The 6,485-nt window shown below is 38.9% G+C and overlaps 1 pseudogene; it reads right to left on the bottom strand.

Moving 5' to 3' along the window:
* Nucleotides 1-3,168: 3,168 nt before the first annotated feature.
* Nucleotides 3,169-3,279, bottom strand: LOC130021230 (uncharacterized; annotated as a pseudogene).
* Nucleotides 3,280-6,485: the final 3,206 nt, after the last annotated feature.

Below are 6,485 nucleotides of genomic sequence, written 5' to 3'. Positions count from 1 at the left end.
ATGCAGTAAGCCAGAAAAAGAAGGCTAAACACAGGATGATATCACTCATATTTAGAATAACTGGATGAGGGAATGCTGTCTTTCAAAAGGAGGATACCCCCTCTGATCAATCTTGGCCACGGAGTATGTGGGGAGGGTAAAGCAAAGAAAGATTGGAGGAAAAATCACTAATTTTACCTTTTAAAAGACTTACTTTAATTGACCAGCTCTATTATTCTGAAAAGTTCATAGAACTAACATGCTGGTTACCTTCAGTAGTGAAAAATAAGTGTATATATGTGTAAACATCCAATGATTTCATTTTAATTTTGCTTTTGTTACTTTTCCCATATCTCTTTGTCTGAGTACTATTTTGTAGCTTTTAGATATTTTCTATGTTTTCAGCATTGTACTTGATATTATTGGTGCTATTTTATCATTTCAACACTCACCATTATTGATTATGATGATGGCAGGCATTTGCAATTTTCCTCTTGACAGTGTTAGTTAATTATATTCACAGGGCAGGTGAGAAATGTCATAAAATTGACAAAATAAGAATATCTAAGAATGAATATTGTAGAAAAATGTTCAAAGTATGTTCCATACTATTTCCAAAATGTCCTAACAGTATTGAGCAGTATTGCACTCCATCTACACACTATACTAATTCGCTTATTAATATGTCTTCTAGGGATGGAGCAATAGCACAGCGGTAGGGCGTTTGCCTTGCATGCAGCCAACATGGCCGACCCGAGTTCGATTCCTCCGCCCCTCTCGGAGAGCCTGGCAAGCTACCGAGAATATCTCGCCCTCACGGTAGAGCCTGGCAAGCTACCTGTGACGTACTCAATATGCCAAACACAGTAACAACAAGTCTCACGATGGAGATGTTACTGGGCCCACTTGAGCAAATCGATGAATAACGGGAGGACCGTGATGCTGTGGATCGTGAATATGTCTTCTATAGGCTTTCTATTTTTCCTTTGCTTTCTCTGTGTAAATGTATGGTACAAATACTCTGTGACTCTTCTTTCCTGAAATTTTTTTCTCAAAACCATATGCATTTAAATTCTTTTTTTTCATTTTTTAAAATTTTATTTATTGAATCACTGTGAGAGCAGTTACAAAGCTTTCAGGTCTAAGTCTCGGTCGTACAATGAAACACCTGTACCTTCACCAGTGTCCATTCTCCACCACCAAAAACCCCAGTATACCCCCATCCCACACCCTCCCCCTGCCTGTGGGGCAGATGATTTCCACATTACTCTCTCTCTACTTTGATCACATTCAATATTTTGACACCAGACCCACCGTTATTATTTGAGATTTTACCCCAACACTCAGACTTGCTGAAAAGCAACAGTAGACAATTTGTTTTCTATTGCTGGTTATGAATAACATATGATGTTGCGTGACTGCAGTAGGGCCACGTGATTTTGAAATTCTGAATTTTAACACTTAATTCTGGAGGGATTTCTGCCAAAAGCCACTGGGTTTCGAGATTTGCTCCTGAGTCTCTGGGATCATGACCATTGAGCAGCTTGATCAGAAGCCAGAGAGGCCCTTCGTGGGCGATGACTTGCGGTCTCGTTGGGGTGGGGAGGACAGGACCGGCTCCACCCCCATCCTGTGAGGCCCAACAAGTTTCATCACTGCGGACCCAGATTTGACTGTCCAATCGCCTCTGGAGGATGACAGCCACCAAGCCGCCTAGGGGGAGCAGGCGGAGGGACAGCACTCTTTCCCCAGTGCTGTGGCCTGGAGACAGTAACCTATTGCATGGTCCAGATGCATTTCTGCCAAAAACCGCTGGGTTTTGAGATTTGTTTCTGAGTCTCTGGGATCATGGCCATTAAGCAGCTTGATCAGGAGCCAGAGAGGCCATTCATGGGTGATGACTTGGGGTCTCATTGAGGTGGGGAGGACAGGACCGGCTCCATCCCCATCCCGTGAGGCCCTGTGTGTCTCGTCACTGGGGGACCATACCTGACTGTCCAGTGGCCTCTGAAGGATGGCGAACGCGCCATCAGGCTGCTGATGCACTCACCTCACAGGTACAGATTGACCTGCTGGTGGCACCATACCTCCTGCATTTAAATTCTTATTTTAGGATCCAACTGTGGGAAAGATCCTAGGAAAGCTCATGTCCAGTATAGCTAGAAGTAGACATTCAGAAAGGAACATGTATGGAATGTATTGAGATAGCTTCATGACTGATTAGTGGGATAATGATTACTCTGGTATGCATAGCATTATAGTTTTTAGAATTCATCCTCAGTATACTGAGAAGAGGAACATAGAGAAAGGGAAGCAATAGTTTATAAAATAGTTCTAATGTTTGAAGTATTTGGAGTAGGGGGGATTAGGAGGATTGGGAGTTAGAAGAAAGTTAACATCCACAGGAAGAAAGAAAATAAAAGGCTAGATTAAAAAAAATTATTAACCCAGGGCCTGGTATATAAACCAGAATGCTTCAATGACAGTGTTTAAAGAAATATTTATCTCCTGCAGTCAGAGGTAGTGCTAAGATTTAAATGTAAGAGAGTGTAACTTCAAGAAGCTGGATTCACAGATTCAGTGTCTTCTACACTAAACTCAGTAGCATGACATCTTCTCAGTAGACGTGCTCATTTGCTGTCAACCCCACAAATTCAGTGTTGCACGAGAAGCAGTGATTTACTAGGAGAAAACAAGCTTCCAGTTTTCTAAAGATTATATAGAATTTGAATTCGAGATAGGTTTGGCTTTCTTAAATCTCTATCCCAAGGTCAGAGAAATAGTACAACGGGTAGGGCACTTTGCCTTGCACACAGCCAACCTGGGTTCAATTCCCAGCATCCCATTTAGTCTCCCAAGTCATCAGGAGTGATTTCTGACCACATAATCAGGAGCAACCCTTGGGAATCTCTGCATGTGATCTCCTTTTTTAGTAATACTATCATAGTTTAATAAGTTAAAAATCTACCATGTTGAACAGCCCTGATACAACATTTCTATCATCACTGACAGACTTATCACTGTATCACTGTAATCCTGTTGTTCATCGATTTGCTCAAGCAGGTACCAGTAACATTTCCATTCATCTCCATTCGTCCCAGCCCTGAGATTTTAGCAACCTCTCCTTACTTGTCCTTCTGAACAGTGCTGCATCAGAGGCTCTTTCAAGGTCAGGGGAATGAGACCCGTTATTGTTACTGTTTTAGGCATATCTAATACAACACAGGTAGCTTGCCAGGCTCTGTCATGCATAAGAACAGATACTATACTTTGATCTTAGCCAAAAAGCCGAGAAGCGACAGACTTATCAATTATAATTTATCTAGATAGAGGTTGGCAAGCTTTACTTTAAGGGAATGGATAATGAATATTTTAGACTTTTCAGGACATATGGCTATTGTTTCTGCTGTAGAAACTCTATTATTATAGCACAAACTAGCTTGATAATTCATAAATAAGTGGGCAAAACTGTGTTAAATGTTAGAAAAGTTTTAGGTATGCAGCACTTGTGTATAGTTTGCCATTACTTTGTCTACAATAAAAACTAATACCAACGTTAATACACTACAAGTAGGAAGCACATTCCATGCTATAGGAAGCACATTCCATGCTATAGAAAGGAAGTGCTTATACACATCAAAATGTTTCAGCAAAGCTTGGAACTTCTCAGAGAGGATGAATCTAAATTTTAATAAGGAAGAATGTACTAATATAAGTGGAGAGAATATTTAACACTGTGATAGGGTTTTTTTTTCTTGAGTCAAATCTAATACACTGCAAGACTGGAAACTTAATTTTCAAGGTTTCCATTTTCCGAAGTACTATGAAGTGGGGAAGTCAGAATTCTTCTTCAAAGTCTTTTAAAGAAAAGAGTCAAGAAGATCTTTTGTGGACATGTTTGGATATATTTGATACATAACAACAAAGAGTATTCAGTCACCATTTTATTTCCAAGACTTCAGAAAACACACACACACACACACACACACAAAATAATAAGGAACGAGATAAGGTGATGGTGAGGACAGGGGTTAGAATGGGATTTTTTATAGACCACGATAAAACATTCAGTGCCAATGAGGATTACAAGTTTATAGCACAATGAAGACAATCAGAAGCAAATCATCATTAATAGCACTGTAGATCACAGAATCAATTTTTTAAAAAGCATTACATATTTTTAAAAGACCATCAAGAAGCAAGGTTAATGTAACTTCCAAAATATGTAGCACAGTTGCAATGACAATAACCTGTGTAACTCTATTAAGATGTCTAATATACCATATTTTTCCTATTTGGGAAACGATGTTGGGTAGCTACAATTGATGATGGTGTTGTTTGATTCATACAACCCCAAAAGATCAATAGGGGGTTATCAGAAAGCTAATATCAGATGCCATATTGGCAAATCAAAACTATCCACACTATTCTCGGACCCAGAATCCATTAATAGAAGGGAAGATTACATTCCTTGAAATAATGTTCAGATGCCATAGAAAGCATGTGTAATAGTTCTTTCTCTAATCTATCTCCAAAGGATACAGTGACATTTACCAGATAACTGTACCCTTGGGGAAAAAATACTGTACCCTATCAAAGACTGTTGGGCAAAGATTGCAGGTGATACCAGATGAATTCTATTATGGAAGAAGACTATGAAAGCCTTATGTAAATGAAATTCTGCCTCAGGTATATTTCACAGTTAGTACAATAGATCTTTACACTACTCTATGATGATTTTCCCATTACTAAAGAATTAGGACAGATTTGCCTAGACAATTGACAGAATCCTCATAGTTATTACTAGATAGTAAAGTGTTATAACAGGGAAACGAAGCATGGTAAGCAGAATAATGGGCCCTAAGTATCCCATATTCTAATCCTTGGAATCTCTGAATATGTTATATCATAGGCAAAAGGGTAACTAAATTAGCAAATGTAACTAAGATTATGAATAGGTTAATTTTAAGTTAGAGAGTCACTCTAAATTGTCTGGGAGTTCATGTAACAAGAGTTCTTATAAATAGAAAAGAGCAGAAGAAGAGGAAATCAGAACCAGTAATGCACTTGAAGATGCTGTGTTCCTGGCTTTGAAGGTAGAGGAGGAGATCCTGGGAAAAGAAGGAAAGCAACTTATAGAAGAAAAAATCGAGGATACAGACTCATTCCTAAAACCTCCTGAATGAAGCTAACAGCTTGATTTTTTACCACACTGAGACCTATTTTGGCTTCTGAACTTTTGATAAATGAGATGACAAATCGTTGTTTTATGCATTATATTTGTGGAAATTTGTTATAGCAGCAATAGAAAATAAAACAGGAGTCTTTTACATCAGCATGGCTACTTCCTTTTTTGTAAGGAAATGAAATTAAATCAAAATCTCTACCTGGACCAAAAGTAGAGATGAGTGCTATTCTCAAGGACTTAGAGCACGCTGAGGCAGATCATGCTATTCTCTTTAAATTCACTGTTACAGTTCCCACAAGTCAGATGGATTATGGCATACGATGGTGTACTACCATAAACTTAAAACAAGGGGGAACCTCCAGTTCAACTGTTGTGCTGAATGTGATATCTTTCCCAAAATAGGTCAAAATAGCCTCTGGCACTTGGTTTAGAGCTACTGATGGAATGAATCAATTTTTTTTTTCTAATCCTCCTCACTAAGAGGACCAAAAGTTCAAATTCTCCTGGAAATGAGAAGAATGTATATTCACTTGCAGTTTTTCCCCAGGATTAGGATATACTACCAGTCTTGATAATTTTCATATTCCAAAGGACATTATGTTAATGTAGAATATTAATGACACCATGTTAGTCAGACCTGTTGAACAGGAAATGGTGAGAACTCTGACTTTACTGAAGCAAATGTGCATAATAAGGTGAGATAGAGATCTTATAAAGATCAGGGACCTTCCTCATTGGGGTTGTTTTTAGGATCTTAAGTGCGCCAAGATACTTCCACTAATATAAAAAATAAGTCATTGCACCTTGAACATCTTACCATCAATAGATAGTGAAATATCAGAATTGTTTTAATTTTTTAGTATATAAATATTGATAAGTATATAAATATTGGGCTGGAGCGATAGCACAGCGGTAGGGCATCTGCCTTGCACGCAGCCAACATGGCCAACCTGAGTTCGATTCCTCCGCCCCTCTCGGAGAGCCCGGCAAGCTACCGAGAGTATCTCGACTACACGGCAGAGCCTGGCAAGCTCCCCGTGACGTATTCGATATGCCAGACACAGTAACAACAAAAGTCTCCAGTGGAGACGTTACTGGGCCCGCTCGAGCAAATCGACGATCAACGGGAGGGCCTTTACCTTTATATAAATATTTATATAAATGTAAGGACTTAATGATATATGCATGCCTATATATGTGTATATACATATAGGTAGATATATCTACATATATATGTTGGGAGAAAGTGAGGGAAAGAGAAGAGAATAAAATACAGAAAGACAGTGACATAAAAACAGAGAAAGAAGAGAGGGTTATC

Source organism: Sorex fumeus, unplaced genomic scaffold (genome assembly GCF_029834395.1).
Source record: "Sorex fumeus unplaced genomic scaffold, SorFum_2.1 ptg000014l, whole genome shotgun sequence".
Taxonomy (NCBI): domain Eukaryota; kingdom Metazoa; phylum Chordata; class Mammalia; order Eulipotyphla; family Soricidae; genus Sorex; species Sorex fumeus.
The sequence above is the reverse complement of the archived record's forward strand: the minus strand, read 5'-3'. Positions and strand labels throughout refer to the sequence as shown.